The sequence below is a fragment of the Stigmatopora argus genome, chromosome 2 (genome assembly GCF_051989625.1).
Source record: "Stigmatopora argus isolate UIUO_Sarg chromosome 2, RoL_Sarg_1.0, whole genome shotgun sequence".
NCBI lineage: Eukaryota > Metazoa > Chordata > Actinopteri > Syngnathiformes > Syngnathidae > Stigmatopora > Stigmatopora argus.
Genome location: NC_135388.1, coordinates 7,716,483 through 7,742,261, shown reverse-complemented (window position 1 = coordinate 7,742,261; position 25,779 = coordinate 7,716,483). Strand labels below are relative to the sequence as shown.

Here is a 25,779-nt window from a genome sequence, read left to right as displayed (position 1 = left end):
TTCTCCACAATCCCTTTTTAAAAATTCTCTACTATCAACCCCTGAATTCCAATTGCTTTGCATCTGCATGATTAACATGTATAATGAAGTCTTTTAATGGACCGGGCACTAACAAAGGTTGTATATGGTTTGCATGAATGCATGAGTCTCCCATATAAAAAGTATCTTCTCAATGAGCCATTAGCTTTTAGCACGGGATAGGTGTAGTAACTGAGACTATTAGAATGTGCTTCCAGGAAGGTGTGTTCACGCCTCAGTACCCTGCTTGTTTGAGAGCACTGACCCCGCAACGTTGCTTCTGGCCAGTGCTGATGGGGTGCTTGACGGGCGGTTGTAAGGCAGGTTGCATTAATTAGCAGCAGGGCACAATGCTGCTGCGGTCATGTAAAGCCCTGACCTTCTTATGTTGGGTTGAAATCAAACAGAATTGATCTTAGAAGCATCCCACAATCAGCCAGGGTTTGTGTTAAAAGATTTCCATTACCCATCCAATATGTTTTGGGAGAGGAAATCACAGCCTATCAGATGGAATGACAAAACACCCATTCGGGTTTATACATTAGGACCGTCAGTTAAATTTTCGGCAGGTCAAAAAAAGGTTGTGCATAGCATTTGTATCATTTCTAAGCATTTGATAGGTGAAAATGGATAGATGAATATCCAAATGTGACTTTTTGAACTTTATTAAAAGTAACTGGAACATCCTATTTATAATGCAGACCTTGTTCTATTCGAGAGGTGCTCATCTTCATTCTCTGTCCTTCACCCAACAGCGTACCTTCAGCTTCAGTGTTGAACAAGAGCATGTTGCAAGTGAAGTGGTCAGTGAGCTTCCCGCCGCAGGTGTAAAAATCTATATCTACAAGTTGGACACATTCCGAGTGAGACCCTCAATGAGCCTCCCACTCTTGAGCACAAGCACAGCTCTTGGCAACTGCAGCCAAGCTACCATCATCCTGCTATCATGATGGCAACAAGCCTTGTGAGATAACCTCAGTCAACCTAACATTTTCCAACTTTTTGGAGTGTCGGTAAGTCAAAAACCCGCAAAGCTCTTTTGACTGCTCACGCAAGGACCTTTTCAGCATACCCTATTTTATTTTAGTGCTGCAACCTTCTCTCTCATTCAACTGAAAACTTTCGAATATTTAACATAAGAGGTTCAAACTATGAGAACAGGCTTTTGGAATGATCCTGGAAGATAATGGAGACAGTGTTGAATGAATATCTCTCTGAGAGAGACATTCAAAAACCAAGCAGCTACGGAATTTGGATTCATTTCTTGCGTTGGGTCTCTCACTAATGGGCATCTAATGATATGATCAAAGTATTTGCCAATTTACATGACAAGCTGAAATGGCCATCTCACACGCTCCAGCAATATGGTACAAAGCAAACAAGCAAGCAAACAGGTGACAAAAGGTTATGAGCTTGTCCATCATCTTGGACGCGTGATGCTGTTCTACTTCTTGTGATTGAAGCCATATCAAGTATTTGCCTTTCTCCATCTGGCTTGCTGGCTACAGATGCTGCTGCCAGCATTTTTTATTTTTTTGCCATCTGGACTACACGTTGCAGGAGCAGACTCGAAATAAATATAGCGTTGGAGTTCTTTCTCCTTCCTGTTGCTTTTTAATACTAGGACATCTAGTTGAACACACTTTTTTTCATTGGGCAGCACAGTCGAATGGAAACAGTGCTTGTGTCAATAGTTTGAACAAATTAACTATATTTAAAATCAGGTCATTTATTGAGGCCATGTCTTGTGGCTAGCTGATTTCTGTAGTAGCCATATTGTTTTAAGGAGCATTGTCGGTCACCCCAAAAAAACATTTAACGTATGTACGTACTGTGTATATTTTGGCTGGTGCTACTTATACTCGTGTGCGACTTATAGTCCGAAAAATAGGGTAAAAAGTTCAATTCAAGTCAAGTTGAGATGGTTAAAATGTCAAATAAATTAAACAACAATGCTTTGCAAACTCTTTTGAAAAACTACATTCATTCCAAGCAGATCAGTGAAAATCTCAGCAGGAGAATTATTGATTTATAAATTGCGAATGCCTTTTGGTGGCGCTTTTGAAACAACTTTAGTACGTACTAACTTTTACAACTTAAGCTCATTTGGTCAATCTTGCCCCACCTGTCCCTGACCTGACACTAACCTTGAAATACTGTAGCTCCTCGCAAGCACCCTGCAGGGATTAACTCATTGATTTGTGGCAGAAGACCATGACCTCCAAGGAGATGCTGACTTTCAATCTGTAGGCCTCACACCACACAGTTAGGGCCTCATTTCTGTCTCTTCTGCCTGCTTCAAAACACATCTGACCTGTACACCTGGGCCACCACCATGGGCAGGTCCACGGAACATCAGCTTTTATTATCACTCATGCCCTGCTGGCCTCACTTTACCAGTCTGCCGGTAATAGAAATCGGATAGTCCAATGTGACACATTTATCCTCAACGCTGACACAGGTGGCAAAACTGAAGCTCACATTCCGTGTAAAAGTTGTACAATTTTTCATTTTGACAACAAAAACATGTGCAGACATACCCAAAGACTTTTCTCCCTGCTATTTCATTTTTGATGGCACAGTGGCTGACTGGTAAGCGTGTCGCCTCACAGTTCTGAAATGAGCTCAGTTTGAAGGTTGTTCTTCCTGTGCTTGAGTGTTTTTCCCTTCAAATACTGCGATTTCATTCTGTTTGTGTAAAATGGTAACAAAAACAGAATTATAAAATCCACAATCGTTTTTAAATCTTTATATAATTGAAAGCACGATAGTGTTGGGGTTACTTTTTAGAGCAATATGTTATACAATACATCTGTCTCTCAGAAAATCTAATACCTGATATTACTTTATTTATTTCCAAAGAAAGGTCTTATTAGATTTTCAAAAAATTCTTTCAACCATTATGAACAAAGTTATTATTGTTAAAAATGCAACTAAGAATTAACAGATTTAAATTGTAAGGCTAGAAGCACAGCTTGTAAAAGCAGAATACACTCGTAATATAAATTGCGAATTGAGAGAATATTGAAAGTTTAGCCTGGTTTGATCACCTTGGGACATTTCTTTAAAATAATTATAATAAACATTACGACCCCCCCAAGCCAAGTATTTGTTACAATGAGAAATTCTCATTCTTAACGACCCGCCCCCATGAATATACACAAGCTGATAAAAAGCTCCATTTTGTTTGCCTTCATTTCCTGTGCAATAAATTTCATCCATCATCTCATATTGCTTTGCGCTACATGACAAGCATGATTGAAACTTGACCAAAATATGAAACCTATCCATCGATATACAGTTTCCCATTTTCTAATAAGACCTTGTAGTCACAATTCTGTGACATCTTTTTCCCAACATTTCCCTAACCTCAGCATTATAATACATAGAAATAATAAAATATGGTTGCCAAATTCACCATGGTCATGTCCCAGTATTTAGTTTCAAAAAGATGGCAATAAATCATTGTAATTAACGTTGCAAGTACTCATTGCTCAAAGACTCAGTTTATGGGCTCGCTGTAAAATTACTTATACCTGCAGCTTTAGGCTCCAAACCAAATTCAAACTCAGATTAATACCAATTGCTCATCTTTGGGAAAGATCTGAAAATGACTGCATACTAATTGGTATACGCATAAAAACCTGATTTATTGACCACTAAAAAACACAAATTTAGGCACACAGTAGACTTCAGGATAGCTAGTTCAGTGGCATCCCATTAGGTTTGCCAACTGCCCTTTGAAAAATCTGAAAGGTTTTCTTATACCAGTCCCAGGTCCGTTACTTTAAAAGTGTCAGGAGAATACTCAGAAAGTTGGTTTCCCACCATTGCACAACAAGGAAACAATGGCATAAAGACATTTTGTCCTTTGCTCTTCATTTTCCAGTTCTAGTAAAACCAACTCACCATAATATTTGGGATTGACACCATTCATTTTTAAGTATCTGTTTTCATCCCACTATCTTCCCTATCAGTGCTCAGATTAAAATAGCAAAATGAACAGATTACCAATGATAACATATCGGGCATTTAGCTCGACATTGTGGGAATATAATTCACCTGAGGCTCAAATCCTTCAAGTCATCTCCCAACCCTGTGGCCAATCAGCCCAAGATATACTGTCATGACCAGATAAGACTAGTGTGTATGTGGGAAATGTTCTAAAATAAGATATATTTTTTTAAGAAAGGGCACGGTGCACAGAAAATGAAGTACTTAAAAAAGGAATTAGTGGAGGAAAAGCTGAGATCAGAGCAAAGTGCCACGGTCAGTCTGCTGTGGGAAACTGGGTAAAGCAAAGCACAGACAGATGGGGATGATATGAGAGCTATAGATTAAAGTAGTCATTATCCACAGCCATTTCTTTTTAAATGCTTCTTTATTGACTTTCTCCTTCATCTCACCGTGGAAATCAAATTGTTAATATGAACAATTCCTAAACAGTAGGTGATTGTAAAGGGAAAAGCATTAGACAACATAAATAAAAACAAAACAAACAAATCACTTTGAATGAGCCTACACACTATGTGAACAACAACAGTGCCTATAATATACAAACTCAAACCAGAATAATAATTTCTGTATTAAAAAAGTCAGTAAAACTGAGCTGCTTTAAATTATGATTTCGCAGCAGACACTTTCAGTGTAGCTCCTTTTTTTTATATCCAGACATGATTTTTGATATTTGATTTCAGAGTTGGAATTGGTGCTTTGAAACTCTCACGTGGAGTTTTTGCAGTCTTCTCATGCTTTATTGGGCTACATTTGAAAAAAAAATATTTCTTAGGTTTTGTAAGTAAACAAATTAAGTAAAGGTGAGAACATGAGTGTGAATCCCATACAGAACAGATGTAATTGGTAAGATAACTGCAATGCAGTCATTTCACGTCAAGTAATTTGAAAGATCTTTTAGGTGTTTTCGTGTGTTGTATCTTGATTTTTTTTCGCCCCTAAAGATCTTTGGTTCTCTGATCTACTTTCAAAGCAAGCCTATTGATTTTTTTTAGGATACCAAGGTAGGTGAAATGTATCGAGTGTCAAATCGGTCCTTACACAAACCTCTCCCAAATTGCAGGGATCTTTGTACTTAACTAAAACTGCTATTGATTCCACATTCATCGATCCGGCTGTTCTCTGTACCCCTTGTCCTCACTAGGGTCATGAGTGCAGAAGCCTCTCTCTCCTGGCTTTGGGAAAGAAGCAAAACTGTTTGACAGTATTTTTTTAGGATCAATATAAAAAAAGAAAACATTCACAAGTACACATACAGTACATTTTCCAGTCTTTCATTGCTAGCCTTCGGAGTTAAGGATATTCTACTATAGCTAAATATAGCTAGTATTTTCAAGTGCATACAACTTATACTGCAGTATTTCTGTTCATAACATTGCTGCTTTGCACATTTGACTCGCCACTTTACCATTGTATTACCACAGTATGCTAATGAAATCAATCATCAAATGATTAAATAGTTTTCATCACTTACATTGTAATGCTTCACTATTTCACATTTATTTTGCTGTGGAATATATACTTTGTAATTTGCACTTTGACTGAATCCCGGGACGTGCATCTACATCGTAATTGTGTGCGTGGAGGCATCCGATTTAGTCCTGAATTATCTTCACACACGTATACGCACGCACGCACGCACGCACGGCTATTGGACATGCATCCAGGCACACACGAGGACTCAATCATCCAGAGCTGTTTGTGCACACACTTCAAGTGGCGCCTATTAAACAAGAAAAACAGTTGCTTGTTTGATTAACATCAACACAAATTCTGCCTCTCATCTAACTAAGCAAAGCGACGGCTTCGCTATGTTCTTGTCTGCCTCAATTTGAATCTCCCCACTCACTCCTTTCCACTCAGGCGGCATCCTTTAATAAAGGCGCCTGCCTGCTTGTCCTGTCTCTAGTGAGATGGTTAATAAAGGCGAGATACTCTGCCCACGTTCACGGGCTTTGAAATGGGGGGAGGACTTGGCTGGGGTGTGTGTCGGGGGGTACGTGTGTATTATTCAGTCAAGAAAAACAAGGGGCTTTACATTGCAGCATCGCTGTTGGAGGCTGGAGTTGAACTTTCTTCCTTTTCCTTTTTAATGTGTTTTTCTCTTCCAGAGTCTAATAGCTTCCCTGGACCCAGACAGCTTCACATTAATTGGCCGAGGAAGCGATGCCAAGGCTATTCTGCTCAGGTCCTCTGGCGCTACTGCCGCCAACTCAATATAGACCTTGAAGTTTGCACACATACGTTTTCAACGTTTTTTCCCCTCTTCTTTGTCCCTGCGTATAAAGAATATAGTCTATGTGATTGCTGGTTTCCATCTGTCTGAGTAAACATGCACACAAAGCTTTCCACCCTCTCTTATACGTCTTCTCCTTCCTCAGGAACATTAAGTAGAGGGCTTCAGAGCAACGCCATGGCTAATTTAGAGTCTGCAGCCCAGCGGGACTCGCACGGAGGTCAGCCCAGCAGGACATGAGAGGCCCCCGAAGCACTCCCTCCTCTGCCCACTCTTTGTCGTGGTGAAGTAGAGACGAGCAGAGCTGAGCAGGTGAGTGAATGTGCCACGGCGCAGAAGCTATAATGAGCTAGAGGAGATTCCTTCTCAAAGGAGACCCTGCTTTTTTGTATCATTTCCTCCCTGCTGTGACTCAAACAATAACATACTAGAAGTTATCTCTTGTGTTCTTAATCTTCCTAACCTAACGCATCAATGGAAATTAATGCAAGAGTCAGCTAGAGTTGATTAGTTCTCATGAGACAACTCGGTGTCAGGATTCTTTGATATGAGCTTAATAATAACATAGTGTTAAGTTTTCCTCTAATATCTGTAACTGGATGTGAAGACAACTGTGTTAGTCCCGCTTTCTCGGGTGGTCTCCCGCAGTGAGGGACGTCATGTGAGGAATGAATTCAATAACTGATGAAGACTTATATCTTCCTGTTTTTTTGACTGGACTTCGAATGATGCCTGAGAGGAAGTGAGCCTCTCCCGCTGGGTTAGTGTCTTGCTCTAACTATGAATCATTCACTACAGACAAGCCATACACTTGTTTTCAGAATTCTATGATTTAATTAGTGTGTTGAAAATTGCAACAGTGCGACTTTAATAGATATTGTGCCAGCTGGTGCAAGTGTCCATGGAAGATGAGTGAGCCGCTGTGTCTGGAAACACGGCGAATCACCAGCCAGCGCAGTGTCACGCTGGTCTGGGAGAGACAGCTATCGATCAGAGGGAATCTGTCAGATGTCGAGAGAGGTGCTTCCTCGGAAGGCTCTGCTAATGAGCTCTGTTTACTAGCTCGCTGACAATTTTGATTCATTGGCAATTGAAGAGGGAGAACAAGATGTGAGAAATGCGCTCTGGTAAATGTGCAGTTTAGTGTCAAGATCGATGAAAACGCCAACAGCTTTATAATCGTTGGAGACGAACCCCCGGTACACACAAACACTCTTTGGCCAAATGAAATTGTTTTTTGGAGCGGAGGCAATAGAGAGGCCAGACTATTGAGATCTAATCAAATACACTCAGAGGGAGAGCCCGTGTATTGATTATCATTGCAAGGGAGAATTAAGTAGTCCTCCCTTCATGTTAGCTCAGTGCATTTGAAAAGAATAGGAATAGGTGCTCTGCACGAGCAGATTTAGAGCCAAAGAAAAGTCATAAAATACCCCACTCTTACTAAATCAATCCACCTGCTAACATTTCATTACCGACGAACCGCTTAAATAAGATTTTAGATATTTGGAAAAATTGCTAAATTTGTTGTACTACTGTAAAGTTTTGTTTTCTAATTTATTTGCCACTCGTACATTTTCTGAGGCTGTTTCAACCTTAGCCAGCTGAATGAGAGAAAAGCGGGGTACACCCAAAATGGTCGCCAACCATACTCATTCACTGCCAATGACAGTTGAAAGTCTTGACTAAACCTAATCTGCCATAGCACACACAGATTTGAAAACACAAACTTGGAACTATGAGGAAAAAACTATATTTTCCTGATAAGTAGGAATAATTCTTCGGTGGATTTCATCCTGTTTAGCAACATTTTTGAAACTGACTCAACAGAACCCAAGTGCTCCAAAAAACAATTAAGCCACAATTAGCCCCACTCCATCAATGGAATTCTTAACGATCAATGCATGAATTATTACATCCAGCCCTCCTGGCAAGTCTTGTGCAACATCCTTTTCCATCATTAACGTTTGCTCGCTCTCTCATGCACACAGCAAGCTAAGTTCCACTGACCAGGAATGATAAGCTTGTGCCAGGCAGCAGGACAGACCTCCAATTATCTTATTCCATCTCTTGGGAAGTTAAGGGTGAGGGAGGGGGGCCTGCTCTAAAAAGCTCCAACTCCCTGCTAATGAGAGCACTGGAGACCACCAGGACAAACTCCAGCATTACAAGATTCCGCCTTCCCACATGCCTTAAACTGTTCTTCCCTGCAGGTCTTACTTTTTCACTTGTGTCATCTTTTCTTCAGGTACCCTTCCACTCACAAAAGAACAGCACTCTGAAAAGGGAGGAAAGAAAAAATTCACTACTCCTGAAGTGACCATAGTCTAAACTCCCAGAGAGGAGGTTTTATTCTAGAGTCAAAGATGAGCTAACTATAGTAAATTCCTTGAATATCCAAACGTCCAAGCCATTAACTTGAGTGTTTTAAGGGGAGCAGCAGGTTTGGTTGTCTAAGAAGAGGCAGGATGGGCTTTGTTGTGTTTTGATTAAAGAACGTGAAGAAGTGTTTTGATTAAAGAAGCCATCATTAAAAGCTTCCCTCTGGTTGCTCATCAAAACCATGTCGATATCTGGGAATTAGCTTGCCAAACACTCTCTCCCTGCTGTTTTTCATGCGCTTTATTGCACTTCTCCTGCTCATTCTCGCGTTTCTCCTTTCTGGGGCTCATCATCGTCTTTCTTTCAGACCGCATCACATCTCGTTTTGCTGTCAAATTAACGCTGACAAAGAAGTCCCAGTAGTGCGAGTCCAGGCTCATCTGGAACAACAACCAGGCGATCCTAACCACGGAAACAAAAAGCTATAATTATAAAGGGTATTTTATAGTAGTACATGTTTGTTAGTGTCTCTGACCATTAATCACTTCCCAAATATTTTGGTAGCGCCGGCTTCCCTTTTTTACTTCACAATCCTGGCATTTAATTCATCCCGCAGGGAAATTATTTTTCCAAGTTAATGTGGAAGTAATTGACCGACTAGACAGAAGTGTGCTGACCTTTAAAATAAGTTGGTGATTTATACTATATTGTCGATGCCAGCTCACTTTTTTTCCATAGTCCATCCACTCACTGAGTTCAAATATTATCCTGATAAGAACGAGGCAGTTAAAAATAGTGCAGTTAAGCTCCAAGATATTTTTGGATTATTACATACTGAGAGGTGTTCAGTCATTAGCATTTCATCCGAACAGTTTAAAGTGACTCGAACAGTGTTGAAAAATAAATGGCTAGATGTTATAGCAAGGCATGATTAGATATCCCGAGTCTCGGGATGGAGTACTTTTAAGCCATTCGACTGATTAAAGAAAACACAAATGTAAGGATTTGGGTGTACTTAGCATCTATTAGTGAGAAATGTTTTGTCCATTCCATTCTACGACGGGGTGTTTGCAAGTTCTGAAAATGGGCAGCTATTATTCCATTTCATTCAGTGTTCCCTTGGCAGCCTTTATGCTATATCCTTGTGCTTGTCACTGAACTGACCTTATCTTGTATATTCATAAAAGCGCTCTTCCAACCTCCTTTGTAGTTCGTTCCCTTCACTAATCACAGAACACACAGCTCCGTCGCTTCCACATGAGGCTCCCCCATCGCTCGTCGTCTGCCTTTTTTCCCCCAGTTTAGAAGAGAATCGGCAACTATGCCCCCTAGGGTACCGAACCCCGGCCACTGTCTACTCATTCCAGTTCTCCTGTGTAAGCCTGCCTTGTTGTTGTTGTTGTTGTTTTCGGTGTATTGTGCAAAGGAGCTACAAAGGCTTTCTGCTTCACACTTTGTTGGCTAATTGCATCAAAGCTTTTGGAGGCCACAGTCTCAGCTGCTGTGTTTGTACAGGCATCAAAAGGGGGAATGCTTCAGAATGAGAGGGAAAACCAGTGCCAGATATCGCTTATCCAGGATTGAGAATTACAGAACTGCAGAAGCAGGAAAAACTCGGACGAGGCTGTGCATGTCTTCCGAACAGATGATACGACAAACACGATAGATTATTCCTGAAGTGACACTTTTGATAAATATACAGATCTTGTAGTGCAGACGTGGAAGATTGGTCACTGTCCAACCGCGACGATCTGAATTCCAAGGAGAGTGGAAAAGTCAAAACACAACAATGCATTTTTCAATAGAGTTACCAGTATTGTTAGATGCAAATACATAATCTAAAGTGTTTTAACCCCCCCCCCCAAAAAAAAAAAAATTGAAAGAGCAAAGATGTAGCACACAAAAAATGGTATTATATGCAACCATAATTGGCTGGGAGGACTGGCTTTCAATGCTCATGTTTGTACTATTGTGAAGTCAAAATGAATTGGACGTCTAGTGTGAACTGTCAAAAAAAACATTTAAAAAAAACCATCCAGTTCAATTAGTAAATTTAATAAAGGCGGTTTTAAGAGACTAAAATGGTGAAAATGGTTGGCTTGATAAGCATCAGGGTGACAGGCTATTCCGCAAGTAGGAAGGGGACAAAGGAGAGCAGATTGGTACAGAGAGGATTGTCAACGTCAATGTGGTCAGGTGTGGAAATTCTTGCGAGTGACAGATTGTGTGTTTAAAATATAAAAAGAACGGTCCGGTGTGCTGAATATTCATGAAGGAGATGTCAGCAAAGGGAGAGTTCAAAGTCTACTAGACTCCGAAAGGAAATTGGACGGAACAGAGTCGCTCCTCTGATGGATAATGACAGCAACGAATCCAGGTTTAAAGCCTTGGACCACCACTTCTGTGCTAAAATCTCCTTGGGGAATTTGGACAATGAAGACAGGAGAAAGCGAGGTAAAGCAATAAGAGAGCGGAGGAAAATTGCTGCTTGAGACAATAAACATCCATTGTAAATCAAGATGCACTGGCAATGCCCTGAATAGAAATGATCCACCCTGCGCTTTGAAGAAATGAAAAAGAACTCGGATGTCTGTCGCCCAAATGCAGTGCATAAAAATATTTTGGGCATTACATAACAGGAATAATTAGGCAGATAAACATCTGGCTGAGGCCAAGACTCGCTAAGGACCACCAATACACAGATAAGCAAACATTTTTCATAGCTCAATAATGTTATTTGCCTGAATAATTGCGGATACATTTACCAATTATGATTTGCTAATTCTACTTCTTCCATAGTTGGTCATTAGGCATAAATAATGTCTAGCCAGCCTTCCTGGTCATGAGCTTTGAAGGCCTATGCTAGCACACTGACAAATAGACATAGACTCAAAGTCACACAAATAGTGTTGGGGGAAAAAATAGAGCACTGAGTTCCCTAAAGCAGTGCAAACTCCAGATTTGTGTGTGAGAGAGAAAGAGAAGCATCTGGACAATAAAGTCCCAATGTACCTAACACTGGCAACTAAAGTGCCGGATCCCTGCTGTGTTCAAGAAGAGAAAACGGCAGCACTCACTGGCCAGAATTACACATCAGTCGAGACCACTGGGGCCAAGTCACATGTCCAAACTAGTGACATAGATAGATGGAGGACAGAGAAAGTTCAATTCCAGTGTGAATACAAACTTTTCAGAACATGAAAGTCTGTCTTACGCATTCTTATTTCAATATAAAGTCATTGCTATCATAGTTTGGTCAGAACTGCTTAAGTCATTGGCTACCATTGACGACACTAGATATCCAATCCATTTGGATTGAAGGGGGTGTTTATACATTCATTTTCTGAACCGCTTATCCAACAAGAGTCGCGGGGGGTGCTGAAGCCCATCCCAGATAACTACGGGCCCCAGGCGGGGTACACCCTGAATCGTTGGCCAGCCAATTGCAGGGCACAAGTAGACGAACAACCATTTGCGCTCACACTCATACCTAGAGGCAATTTAGAGTATTCAACCAGCCTACCATGCTTGTTTTTGGGGTGTGGGAGGAAACCGGAGAACCCAGAGAAAACCCACACAAGCCTGGCAAGAACATGCAAACTCCACGCAATGAGGACCCCCCCTGGGATCCAACCCTGACACTGATTGTGCCCCCTAATACCAATCTAAAGTCGATTTTTGTTTTTATTTTCAAAGTATTGAACTCATTGACAATAGAAGATGAATTCATCTAAACTAAGACGATGAGGTGTGAAAGGTTGTTGTAGAGTGATTTTCTTACAGGCCTCCCAGACAAAATGCATTGGACGTCTAGCGCAGTCAATGGCTTTTTAAATGAGTGTCCTATGAATGGTTAATTATAGCGTCATTCTTTAGTGGACAAAAGATAAATAAATGAGGACAGCTCGGTCTGGAGCAAGGGCAGCATATGCGGCAGCTGTTGCTTTACCCCACTCTCCCTGACTCTAATAGTAGCACAGCGTGGATGCAACTACAGAAGGTCCTGGCAACAGGAGGCGTCATCATTAATTTGTCAGGATGGATGCGAACATCTCCCAAGCTGCCAGAGCCCAATGAATTGTCTTCTTTCTTAATTCTCGGGTAGAGACACAGTCAAGCATTTGATGCTTTTTTTTCAGTGTACGGACATAGTCATTTAAGATCCATTTTGATCAAAGATGTGATATTAATGATAAGGAAAAAAGTTATTTTAAAAGCTTTCATTTGTGATTCATTTAGCACCCAGATCATTGAGGGGGAAAAATGTTAGCTGAAAGGGATGCCTAAAAAGATTTGGCTCAAAATTAAGGGAATGAGAGCAGATAGCGATCACTTTGTAGCTTCTAATTGCTGCAATGTTTGTCAATGACTTCAATCTTGCTTTGCTTTGCAAGATTACAGACCATTAGCTATTTGTGAGGGTTGGTTTCTAATATCCATCACAAGATGGCTGAAGTAGCTGAGGGTATACATTATTGTCTCACCTCTTAATTTTAGTTCAAATTTTAGAAATTACCCAGATGCAGGACTAAAGTATACATTTTGGCTCACACTGCATTATGCATAAAACAACATGTTCCTAATAGTCATGCTAATTTCAAATTTTAAGTTGACTTAACAAAGAGCGAATGTGAGTGCTCAAACTTGTAAAAAAAAAATCAGTTTTTACAGCACCTGTGTAAAAAATTAAGTTTTTGATACGGTATGTACGGTAGAATTGGACTACAAAGTAGTAAGAAAAATCTCTGTGCGACGTACCTTAGGCGCCGAGTGAGACATACCCGAAATACCTCACCAAGAAGGCGTCCCAATTCGATGCCTGAGCCTCCTCAACTGGTCCCTGTTAGAAGAAGCCTGTTGACTTGGAATAGCACAGGGGTCGCCGTTATTTCTTTTTTCCAGAAGGGGTTTTTGTATGTGAAATCTTAAGTTTGACCCTAATTCAACAAAGCTTTAGAGTACGATCGGTCAGCTTGTCGAAGCTCTCGAGCAGCACATCACGTTCTGATGCACTCTGTTACCTTTAGTCATCTCTCCGCATTGTTATCAGCAGTTGATTAATTAGCTCCTGGCTGTCTGTCCCCCAGGTAACGCTGATGTCAGAGTCTGTTGAAGACCGTCCACGCGTTCAGCCGTTTCCATTTTATCGTTCCCTTCTTTGCATGTCATGAAAGCTTAAGCGGCGCAAACAACACTCTCTGCAAATAGCTTTCCCCGTTTTGTTATTATGCGGCTCAATGTTCTCACAGGACTGGCCCCATCAATGTGTCTCTTGTCAGTGCGCATCCCCACAAAAAATGAATAAATAATTAAAAAAAGAGACTCTACATACAGTAAATATCCGCAGACAGTGGGTTTCTATTCTTTGAGGCTTTGCTGTTTTTCTTTCTGATTTCATTAAAGCAGCATGTTCCTCCGGCGGCCTCAGAGCTGGTGACTGATTACAGATTCTGTCTGTTGACAAGCCTAGCGTCAACGTGAAATGTGTGGCTGCATGATTACCCATTTCATTATAGTCCATCAGCGGCACAATATTTGGCTGCATCACAGGAAGCCTGGGTGGGTGGCAGGGTTGTCACCAAGCATTAATGGCGCAGCTCTTTTAAAGGCTTTTGTGAGGCTGACAAATGGCATTGCCTCTAAATCAAGAAGTTTTTGTTTCTTCCCACGCGTTTGCGACACCGTGTTTGTTCAACGTTTTGAATGTTCGCCATGATTTAGATTGCGTCGCTCATCCGAAATACTTGGAATAAATCTCATCTGCCCACATGTCTATTTACTGGCCACTTTTATGCCTCTGCTTAGATTTCCCATGCCTTCACTCTGTAATCATCTGATTTACATGCAGAGCTCCATAATTGAGACTAACGGTTCAATTAACCCTTCGGTCAAAATCATTTTATCTAGTGTGCCTGAGCTTCACAGCCTCTCTGATCCTGCAACAAAGGTATATGAGACGAATCTATAATTGATATATCATTACAACTTCAAATCGCATCAATTGCTGTGAGAAAAGAAAAAGAAATTAAAAGTTTACCAGCTTGATATTGTCTCTTAGATCAAGTTCATGATCAGATACAAAAATGTAGAATTGAAGACAGGCTGGGAAAAAAATTATGTGGGTACCTCAGTTCTTTGTCTTTGCTTTTCCAGAACAAGTTATGTATTTTCCTGACAATAAGTCATACTTTTTATCATAGCTCGGCCTGCGACTAATAATCAAGTGCAATTTATATTTTCTCTGCGACCACGAAAGCCTGTTATGTTGTTTTTTTCAGGCTATAGTTATTTAGAAAAAAACTGTAAATGTTACAATAACAGGTGCCTTTTTAGCGTGTTATTTTCTGTTTAACAATTTTATTTTAAAGTATATGTTTGTTCTTGGTTTTTGAGGCTCAAAAAAATTCCCTTGCCTAAAATGCGACTTTTATCTACTTTTTTTCCCCTCTTCACGGTGCATTATTTGATTGGTATGATTTATACACGGGTGCGATTTTAGTCCGAAAGATATGGTAATGGTAAAACAGAACTTGAATCTTTTCAAGGCCCCTTTCAAATCCCACTTTTAAGAATCAATAAAAGAAAGAGTACATAGTCAATGAGAACAAACCCTCTGCTTTCCTGCGTACAAGCGCAGCTACGAAAAGTCCGAGATACAATCTTCAGTAAATTAGTTCTTGTCATTACCTTCATCTAAACAAATATTTTAAACTATATTTGTGAACAAAACGCACCCTTACATTTAAATGTTAAAAAAAAACAGCTAACAGTAATAAACTCGATCTGTGCTGAAGAATATAGAGAGCACTCATGCTTTTAGCTATTTGCGTCACACAAACAATGTTTTCGTTTTCACATTTTAAAAACATACAATACAAAATGTCCATGAATGACAGAAGAAATGACCTTAAGGGAATGGAGAAGCTTTGGTTCAAGTGCATCCCAGGAGAAAGAATCTTGTTTAACAATTCGTAATAACAACATATTATAGAGGAAAAACATTTTTTTTAAAGCCATAAATGCACTGCCTTGACGGGGCGATCACATGTAATTCAAGAGATTCAATCTGCAACCAAATGAAATGATTACATTAAAATCAAAACACTTTTAAATTAAAAGTTTGTAGCGGTGTCACTGATTTTACATTGGGTTATATTTTCAAGGCGCTACAATTATACCAAACATCACCTTCCTTGAAAGGTGCTACTGTAGTTTATATCTAAACACAATTTATCAAAGGCCAAGCACGTAAATGGCTTAGTTCCTTAAAAGTAAATGACTGTTTAGCTCTGAGTGGTGCCGTAGTATTTCTGTGTATTGAAAGTCTGAAAGAAGAGGGGATTATATGGCTTCATACTGAGGCTTAGCCCCGTTCTATTTGCCAGGTCTCTGGGATCCACATGTCCTTTTCTTATTATGAAGTGGCCTAAATGATTTAAACCCTTCCTTGGTCTAATCAAATAATTGCTTGGTGAAGATAACCAATGCCTATGATTGCGAAAAGGATTTCTTTCTCTCCTACAAGTGTTCTTAGTGAACCATATTTTCTGATTGGATGTGGTGCGGAATAATGCCAAATTTCTGCGGCGGTTACGGTGTACTTTTCCGGTTTAACCCTTGAAGTCCTGAGAGTATTTTGACCTTTTTTTTTAAATACTTTTTGTTCTTCCTCGCAATACCACGTACAGAAATGTTTAACATGCCATAAATCTAATTCTTTCACTTAGCTTCTGACAAAAACTCCTCCCAAGTCATGACTCATTAGTCACCCTAGCTTCATATCGACGTACACACTATATAATGGACATCAAGCCCACCACATAAATGCACTTTTAAAGTACGGGTCTCTATCCTAATGGTGCCTTTGTAGAGTTTGACTCCAGCTTTTCCCTTAACTTTCCTCACGCACAAATCCAAACACCTTCGACACGGTGTATGCTCTAAAATGGGAAGAAGGGTATTTCTTTTATGATTGTTTTCAAGCTTTTCCCTTTCATATCCTTCCTCATTTCTCTCCATCATTTCACCTGAGAATAAATGCAGTGTCCCAATGTCAAAAAAAAGCAGCGCGCCTGTTGGCGATGCGGCCTGACGCTGGCATAGTGTGTAATGAGGGACTGTCACTTGAGCAGCCAGGGTAGACGGTGGTGACACGTCAGCATGTGAAATTCATCTAAATCCTATTACCAAACTGTGGCCTGCAGGCGCGCATGGCTGGCATGTCTGCCGCTGTTGGCTGGTAATAAACATTGTAATCAACCCACCGTACTGAATAGCTTAACAAGAAAAGGTGACAGTAAAGAGAGAGATGAGGAGGAAGCGTGAAAACAACTGCCAGGGAGTGTCGCAGAGCGGAGCTATGTACCATGTTAAGGTTGCAGAAACCCATTTTATACTATGTTTTTATCAATGGTACGACTTTAAAAAAATAAAACAAATAAAAATGCAAGTCGCCAATTAACAGCTTTACTGGCTCGCAATTAGAAATGTAATTGAATTAAAACTGGTTAAGATGTTTCGTTAAGAGCGGAGAGATTTGTTTTAATCGAAGAGGAAGATATCGTTTTAATGGCAACTGACACTAATCTCGATTTATTGTCAAAAAGTATACACTAGTATAGAGTTGATGGTTGTCAGGTGCACTATCGAACGTACCCTTGCAAAACCAGTGCATACTTTTTGCCAATAAATCGAGATTAGTGTCAGTTGCCACTAAAACGATATATTCCTCTTTAACTAAAACAAATCTCTCCCCTCTAAACGAAACCCTAAGTTTGTCTGTTATTATAACTGTCTGGCGACGAAGTGTCCGGCGACGAAGTGTCCAGCGACGAACTGTCCGTCGCCGAAATGTCTGGCGATGAAGTGTCCAGCGACAAATTGTCCGTCGACGAAATGTCCGGGTACCTCCGATCCATAGCAATTGGGAGGGTTGGCAGCAATGTTATTGCCGCTCACCCTTCCAACTTTAAAAGGATTGGTCGTCCATGGTAGCCTGTTTAGTAAGGTTGGTGGTGGTCTCTGACTAATGTTGTTGAACTAATTAGCATTTTTGTGTTTGTAGTGGAGCCACTTCAAAACTCATTGGACCAGTTAAGTGTTCACTCATCTGGGAGATAAACACTACAAGCACTCAATACTTGGCTCTTCTTTTGGACTGGATTTAAGCCACCAGGGAAGCTGAGAGTTAAGCATATCGCCCCCAAAACCCCTTGACAGGAACACCCAGGGTCATGGAGTTTACACACCAAGATTCTCTGGAAATACATTAAAAACTTTTGGACATGTAAAATATATGTAAATCCTTGCAGTTCAGAGGGCGTTTTTTTTTTAAAAAAAAACGTCCTAAGTGGAGCGCTTAGGGTTTCCACCACGAGTGATTCATTTATTATTTCAAAAGTGTCGAGGGTGTTTGCTCAATGGCGGCAAATCAGGATAAACGAAATTCATCTTTGATTGCCCGAGATGTTGACCTCTCCCTCAACCTCAATTCCCTTAATTCCAAGAGAAAGCCACTAAAGCCACAAAGGCTGAATTAAAAGTGAGATCTATTCAATATTGGTGCCCACGCTTGGGGAACTTGCAACCCCTTGACATTTAAGGCGGGATTATGAAAGCCAAGACATATATGGCTAGTGACTGGTGTTAAGTGGAGAGAAGCCCACAGGATCTGGGCAGGTTCTGGCCCTTTGAAGCTGACAGCCCTGCTCCCTCTTGGCATGCCATGACTCCACTGTCTGCTTTATAGCTAATTTATTCCACTGAATAATTAAAGGCCATTTGGCAGTAGAAAGCATGAATAGCAATAAGGTTGGTTTCCCCTTTGCAGGTACAGTAAAGCCAGACTGGCCACAAGCAATGTTGTATCCAAAATGTTATTTGAGAGGATCCTGGGTGGTGATTAAAACTACACAGCCGCACACAAACTGCTGATGGAAGTACAAACTTGGAGCCTCTTAGGTCAAACTCAAAGTGATGGTTCGGTTTTAGAAAGGTTGCTACCATAAAACAATGCCGGAGAGTGTAAGTATAAGTCGTGTATGTAAACACGGTATTGATGAGATGCGAATGATTAGAATGCAGAGACACGCCTTATTTTTAACGTGCTGTTAGGGTGGCTGTTGTTGGGAAACTTGTTCAAAGGATCAATGCTTTAAATACCAGTTGTCCACTGTTGGGTTGTCCTTGGGCAAGTACATATAGTTGAAGCCTTAATCTGCTCACAAGTTGGTATTGTAAAAAGAATAGCGCTCCCTGACTTGAGTTATTAGTATTCATGTTTTTATTAGACCGCTACTCCTCTGCTAGTGTTTGTGGATGGAAGAGAATACAATTAGTATTGGTATATTTTAGGGATGTAAATGCATCGATCCTTGCAGCCTGTTACTGTAAATTCCTCATCTCAAGGGGGATTCATTACATTAATTAATTCTGGACTGCAGGTTGCAGATATTTTAAAATCTCAGCAATGTGGAGAAACATGAATGTTTTTCTGCTCCGCGTCTTTGTAATTTAGGCCTTTGTGATAAGTCGTTTAGTGTGATAATGGAGTCCATTACCAATTGAGCACAATTAGGTGGGAGGCAAACACTGCCGACGGCCTCTGACCGTACTTGATTATTGTGCAAACACCAATTTTACTCTCAAACAATACCACACTCGTTCGCTTTTCCTCGTCCGCATTTACTCCCAGTCGTCTACACCACGTAATAATGGCCCTGAATGTGCTGAAGAGTCCATACATTCCAAAGTAGAGTAGCACTCACTAGTGAAACAATCTTAATTTGCATCTGCGACAATATCAACATCTCAAATCAAATCAAAAGCCTTTATTGTCATTACACACAGCTGCGTATAACGGAATTTCCTCATGGGTGTAATGTACATCTACAAAGATAAAGCCGAGTCTTTGCCACTAAAAGTCACTCGACGATGTGTGAAATTATTAAAGCGTTGCATCGCACACTGTGTGACATTTTGAAATGTTAATGAGTTTATCTCCAATATCCAAAGTCACAAACATAAGAGACGGGGTAATAGTATTCCTGTGTTAGAATTTACAATTTATTGACAATATCTTTTCATTTCCCTGCCAATAGAGTATTAACATTTCAATGTGATGTTAGTGGTATCCTGTTGATATGCTGATGAAAGAGTGTGCCTGTCTTTATTTGTTTAATATGGTTACTCAAATAATCTAAACATACAGCTCACCAATTTCTTAGAACTATGAGAACAGAGAAAATAATGATTACATTTAAAAAAACACGGATGCACTCAAAACAGGTCAAAAGAAGTTACGAAACTGGCGAATATCTTAGCATTAAAAAGGCGTTGATCTAAATCCAATCACATTCTAGTCAAATCTAGTAAAGAATTGCATTGCTCTTCCATTTTGGTTTCATGTGGAATTGTCTGCATAATGCACAGTATTGATTTGAGATGCGATAGCAACCCATCCAACGGAAATAAGGTCCTGTCGAAACAATAGCCCCTTTGCTGCAAACAATTAGATTTTGAAGCGATAACCGCTTCCTGTTTCATAGTTATTCTATCGCGTTGCCGAGCCAGGAATCACTCATGGAATCTGTCTCATGCAGTTAGACCAACGGCTTCTCTCCAGCCGGCTTTAAAAGTGTAGTGGATGATAACCTATTATCATAAACAAACATTTCCTCATGGGTGTAATGTACATAAACGGAATGGATGTCACTGGATGATCTGCTGGGAGTGCAGACAATGGCCCTGACTGCTGCTTTAAAATGTATACATTTGTTTTTTTATAGGAGACAGAGATGGAAAGCCAGTGGGAATAGTATTAGTGTGCAAGCAGGGTACCTGATTGGTTCACCATGGTGTCCACCTTTAATGAGCTAAGTGATAAAGAAAACTATTTTCTTGCAATTTCAAAATTCAAAATATCATATCAGGACCATAGTAATCGCTGCACGCACAGGAAGTCAGCCACACTGTTCTCCAGTTTGGTTACTTTTTCTATATCTATGTATTTCTGTTTAGTTAGATATCTTAAAAATCTTAGAATCTTTTTTTTCCTACTGGAGCGCTAAAAAAATGTTTTTTGATGTTTCGACTTTAAGAAATCCCAAAAGCTTGTGTACGGTTTTTGCAATATTTAATTTGTGCTGAATTCACATTGAAATCTAGATTGTTTTTTTACATTACATTAGATAGCTTAGTTGTTGTCGTTGTTGTTGTTAATGTTGTTGTTAATGTTGTTGATTTTCACTTTTATCACAATTTCCTGCTTATGTAATGAGGTATCCTTTAAAGGTACTTGGGTTCTTGACTCCAAAGATTTGGAGGTATATTTAGTTAAAATTGCCTGGATCATAACAACTTTATGGGAGCAATGTCACAATTAGCCTCCCGAGACTAATACTATTGTACAAACATGTTTTCTATGGGCGAAATGTAGCTGATTGTGTATATACAGTATGTGTGTGTGTTGAAAAGAGACAGAGGCATGCCCAGTGAGTGATATGAATTTTTTAGCTACATCCAAGACTTCATTGATTTTTAAATATGTCCTTGCGGGCCCGGTTCACTTTGATGTGGTGCTGGTTCTGCCTACAACGCAACAGTAGTCAGCCAGGATAGTGAGGAAATAATTGAAACAGACACATGGATACACACACACACACACACACACCGAAAAAAAAGTATCTATAATCCATGGACATTTGTTCCCAGAAATCTCACCTTCCAATGAAAGTTTTTCTGCATTTGTTATTGTATAAAACTCTAGTAAATTCCTCATTTTTCTCACCCTAAGGCGCATATAAATATTTTAAATCACTATATCAAGACTGTCAAAAGCTCCTCACCAACCCAAGCACGCATGGATCTAACTTGCACATTTCAACCCACACACTGGCTGTTGTAGTCCTACAGCCAACATGAATACTATATCCACCATGCCATGATGGGTTTTGTCAAAGAAAAATTTGAACATCATCGGTAATTCTTTTTCAAACTTGGGATAACTTAAATGGTTTCAACTTAAGTACAATGCCAAAACAGCTCTATACAAGCTGCCTAAAAGATGCTAGTATGGTCTGTTCCAACACTATCAGACAGCATCACTATATTTTGAACATATATGGCGTAACATTTGTCCCATACAATATAAAAAATCAAAGACAGAACACTAATCTGTACCTGAACGCAACACGCTCGTGCGTTCGAGTACATACTGCAGTGAAAGGAGCTACAGGTATCAGGACAGATATTTGTTTTATTATAGATTTTTTTTAATTCCCTTTTGAGAATAAGCGACGGAAAATGAATGAAGTAAAATCAATTTCTGATCATTATAATTTTTCCCCATGCCTATATCACTCAAATATGCACCTAATTAATTCAGGGTCTTGTCAAATAATTAAGAAAAACTGAACTAAAGAGTGATAGTTATCAGGCTGGCTGGTTCTACCAATGAGGTTTCCGTTTTTTTAGTGGGTTGGCAATCCTAAAGTCAAAAGTACAGTAGATGTTGAAGCTGGATTCTTTTCATATTCCGCAAATGCTGTAAATGTCCTAAAAACTATTGTGTCACATCACTGTCTTGTGTTTTAAACTTTTTCTCATGTTTAGAGGCACCTGTTGCATTGTGTTTTTCCGAATTGGGTATTTTATTTCATTTTTTTACATGAAAGTTCTATTAATTTTACCTTTTCACTACTCTGTTTCGCAGTAATTGTCCCTAGGTTTGCGTGGGTTTTCTCCGGGTGCTCCAGTTTCCTCCCACACCTCAAAAACATGCAGGTTAGGCTGCTTGAACACTCTAAATTGCCCCTAGGTATGAGTGTGAGCGTGAATGGTTGTCAACAAAATTCTCTGTAGCATCTGCAGAGCATCCTGCCGTAGCCGGACCGAGTCGGCATGACGACGCACACACACTCCGATAGAGAGAAAAAAGCATAGACTACCACAACACTGCTGCCCCCAATTGGCAACTACTGTCATTGGAGGTACAGATCTTACCTCCATAAATCTGGTAACCAAATTATAGATCCAGAGCAGAAAGGAAGCAAGTGGCTGAGGAAGGCAGAGTAGAATCAATGCAGATAGGCTTTATTTCCAATCATCCAATTAAACAAGAGGAGACAGAAGCTCCATGACATGACATTTACACATGCCTAGTTTGCAGGTGTACCAATGTGAGTGTGTGTGTGGCCAGGGTCAATTACCGGCTGAAGTTTAAGTACACAGAAGTGAATGAGGACTAATTGGTGTCACTAGTTCAGAGTGAGGATGTAGAAAAAGCATCACGCATCATATTTAATCAAACAGGTCACACTGTGCAAAGATCGTTTATTTTAATGTCCAACCGTAGAGCCTGATTGGAATGCAACCAAATGCTGTGCCGTAAATTTAGTGATTGTAGATGAACTGAAAAATGCGTTTTTAATAATCAAGATTGCCATTACAATTCTGCTATTACTTTTTGTTTTTAAATCAATTAAAAATGAGGTGATGGATCGTCTAATACAGGGGTGTCGGGTTGGTACGTGGGCCACGTTAACGTCAACTCGATTTCATGTGGGCCGGACCATTTTAGATCTAATATTTAGATTTTTTTTCTAAATGGATTAAAAGAACTGGATTATAAGCCCTGAATATTCAGTTTTTTATAGATCTAAAACAATTTTTATTTGAGCTTTTTTTATATATATTTTTTTAGATTTTACAAAATGATTTTTGAACTAAAAACACAAAAAAATGGATTAAAAATTACAATTATTGATTTAAAAGGGGGAAAATCAGGAAATGTAATATACATCTATACTCTTCATTTTAATTTGATCCTAAAACAGAAAGTCGGCACTCATGATTTACTTTCCCGGACCACACAAAATGATGCGGCGGGCCAGATTTGGCCCCCTGGCCTCCACTTTGACACATGTGGTCTAATACGTCAATGTCAGTTATTGAGGTAAAAACTAAGTGTATTTTGCCCTTATCTATAGCATTCCCGGAATATGTGTTGCATGAGTTAGTAAAAGATGGAAAAAAAATCTACATGTCTATCATAAATGGCAGCCAAAGTATTCAAGTTAACTGTATGGATTATGTCTTACATGTAATCTTTTCGTAGAAAGTGGCACAGTATTGGTAACACCTATCACCTGTAGCAATTTTTTTTTTTTTTTAAACTCCATCATCTTCACCCGCCTGGGACAAGCGTAGCCTAATTCGTATCCACATCCCCGGGTAATCTTTCTTTCCTTCTCCCCTATCCTGAAATTCCCTATTTCCTCTACTCACTTCCCCAATTCTCATTACTTTACCGAGCTCCAGTGAAGCATCATCCTTTCCCGGGTTTTGATGACGCTACTAAATCACACCAGATTCGCACAGTCACCAAGTCGGTTTTCCCACTCTCCGTTATTACCAGCTTTGGCCCCACCGGCGTCTGTGCCGGTTTGTTTACGAGGGTCTTTTTTTGCTACCATGAGCACGCATATCCCAAGATTATCGTCACCGGGGTGCAGAGGAGATAAATGGAGCGGTGCTTGGCCAGCCTCTGGCTAGGAAAAGATCGAAAGGTGTGCGATTGTTTGGTAGATGAATGACAGAAATGGAGGGAAACAACAGCGCAACACAGTAGGATGATTATTAATGTTTATTTTGTAATCCAGTTTAAGAGAGGGCAAGAATATATGGAGAGAAGGTGATACTGTTTTTTATCTGACGGTTTTTGTTATGATTATGGACATAGTTTGATTGTGTTGTGAGAGTAATCTTAACTACTTCAATGTGACAACCAAACGTGTCAAACGTGCGGCCTGCGAGTCAGAAGTGGCCCGTTAGGGTTCCGATCCAGGCCGCAGGGTCGTTCTGCCCGCCAGGCACTTTGTAGCTCGTTCACACTGTACGTACATAATTAAATACTTTAATTTTTTTCAACAAGGGTGCGGCAAAACCAGATGTTTGTGAGTTGGAAATTGAAGTATTTTAGTTACACCTTATAGTGTGGAAAATACGGTATCTTAAATTCGCCTGTTGAAGTGATGCCTTAAATAACCCAAGAGTCCAGTATACAATGTTATGACATGATTGTGTTTGAACACATATTGAAGAGACTAGGCTTGAAAATTCAATATCAACGATCCAGGTGGGACTTGAACCCACAATTCCCAGCTCCGGAGGCTGATGCCTTGTCCATTAGGCCACTGGACCACAGCTGACACACTTGAGAAGAAAAAAAAAAGCGATTCAATCAGTGTTGAAAGTCCTCGAGGAGGCCAAACTCTCTTCAAAGCCCTCGACAAGTGTATGTTCCATTAACTGGTTCTGGATGTCTGAGGGTCAGACCAACTGGAACTTCTGGACACACCTCAGGGACAATTGCTTGCCTAGTAGTACTAAATCAAGGATTTGCTATGTTAAAAGGTTATGATGATAGAGCAGATGGCCTGGTGGTGTGAGTGGTTAGTGCACTAGCCTCACAGCTCTGGGGTCCTGGGTTCAAATCCAGGGTCGGTCCGTCTGTGTGGTGTTTGCATGTTCTCCCCGGGCCTCTGTGGGTTTCCTCTGGGTACTCTGGTTTCCTCCCACATTCCAAAAACAAGCATGGTAGACTGATTGGACACTCTAAATTGCACCTAGGTATGGGTATGGGTGTGAGTGTGTATGGTTGTCCTTTGTCTCCTTGTGCCCTGCGATTGGCTGGCCACCGATTCAGGGTGTGCCCCATCTCTGGCCTAGAGACACCTGGTATTGGCTCCAGCACCCCCTGCGACCCAAATGAGGATAAAGGAGTTCAGAAAATGAGATGAGATGATAGAGCAATGCATTAGACTTAGTTTCATCCTCTTAGATTTGTAATACGGTTTCCAAAAGAAATGTAAGTTATAGATTTGTACAGATGCATAAGAAGAATATGTTGTTTTAGCTATAACTTTGCTGTTGCTTTATTTTGGGCTGTGGTTTTCTGACAGCACTCTTTTTAATGGCACCCAGGGAGTACAACCAATGGCAGTGTGCGGATAAATGATTTACAAAGCGAGAGAAAGAATACAGTATGTCAGAAATGAGTGAGGCAAAGAGAGGAGTAAAGCTTCATTAGAGGTTGCCGCTCTTTCCATTAGTACGCGTAGACGGGGCTTTTACTTTACCCATTATTGTTCTCGGCTCGCACAAATCAAAGCGGCAGGACTGTTTTTGTC

At 40.2% G+C, this 25,779-nt stretch overlaps 1 long non-coding RNA gene and 1 other non-coding gene across 3 annotated transcripts in view; one reads left to right on the top strand and one right to left on the bottom strand.

The window, feature by feature from the left end:
- Positions 1-796: 796 nt before the first annotated feature.
- LOC144070699 (uncharacterized) overlaps positions 797-25,779 on the top strand; it is a 50,063-nt gene continuing 25,080 nt past the window's right edge. For both annotated transcript variants that reach the window (XR_013299437.1, XR_013299438.1), the window contains exons 1-2: positions 797-1,031; positions 6,414-6,580. This is a non-coding gene — a long non-coding RNA (uncharacterized LOC144070699). The remainder of the gene's footprint in view (positions 1,032-6,413; positions 6,581-25,779) is intronic.
- Positions 24,718-24,790, bottom strand: trnar-ccg (transfer RNA arginine (anticodon CCG)). The gene has a single exon. It is a non-coding gene; the product is annotated as a tRNA-Arg (tRNA).